Raw genomic sequence first — 1252 nt, forward strand, 5'->3', positions numbered from 1 at the left:
CTGATTGGCCAGTTAAATCAAGGCAGAGAGGCTAGCTCAGAAGGTTACTAATGGACACATAGTTTGATATGTGTTAATCATTTGCCTGAAAAATATGTACCAAGATGGTTTTAAGTACTAACAAAAGGGAATAAAAATACCTCATTTGACAATCTAACATACCGAAGCTTTAAGGCAATACAAACAAACCAAAAAAATAGCACTTGTGCACATCTCCTTAAACCACACGTAGTCTCTAAACAGGGACAATAATAAAGTCATAGTTGCATCAAACTTGATGTAACAAATACACATACTATCAAAAATTCACTACCCCTATTTACATTTTATATTTCATAAGTGAGCAAAACAAAATTATTTGATGCATACATATAAAGAGGAAAGATTTATAACAATTATAGCCCTTGCTTCTTCAGCTGGTCACATTACTGTAGTTGGTATTTAGAATTACTATCCACCTCACATTCTGTATTTTCATTGCCTTCAGCAATGACCTCTGATGGCCATAGTTCTTTGTGTGGTGGAGTGACCCAAACATCATTACTTGAGAGTCTGAGCCATTTGAAGTCACGTCAGAATTGAGTTGCTGTAGTTTACTATTGACTTAAATAATAGACATGGTAATATTGAGACTTCCTAAGGAATCCACTTGATTCCAGACATTGTTCTTTACCTCCATTAAGCAATACTGATTCAATTTCCCCTAGGTAATCAGGATCAATCACACTACTTAGTATTCTTTTCCTTTTTTTTTTTTTCCTTAGAGGCACTGGGAATTCAAATTGGCCAGAAGACACTCTTAACTTCCAGGTTAATAGAAACAGTGCTTCCTCTTTAGATGGAAGAATTCCTCCCTTTGGAATGGAGAACTCCAACCTCTAAGGGCATAGTATTTTAAGACAAGAAGCACAAATGTCACCAGTAAATCATTAGGAATAACACTATAAATTGTGTTTTGAGATGTCTATTTCATCATTATATCAAGCCAGCTGCTTGAGGATGATGGAAGCAAGGCAAGACCAGTGGATGACATGAGCATGTTCCATTGCCCCGTTTCATTTCCTATGAAGTGAATCCCTTGATCGATATTAATGCTGTGTTGGATGCTATGCTTGTGACTAAGAAATTATGTAAGTCTAGGAATGGTATTTTGGCAGAAGCATTACATGCAGGGAAGGCAAATCCATATCTAGAGTATGTGTGTTTGAGTAAGAAGAAAATATTGCCCTTTCCAAACCACCATGTGGTTGGT

Source organism: Echinops telfairi, unplaced genomic scaffold (genome assembly GCF_000313985.2).
Source record: "Echinops telfairi isolate 266 unplaced genomic scaffold, ASM31398v2 ScPeMD7_9;HRSCAF=40, whole genome shotgun sequence".
Lineage (NCBI taxonomy): Eukaryota > Metazoa > Chordata > Mammalia > Afrosoricida > Tenrecidae > Echinops > Echinops telfairi.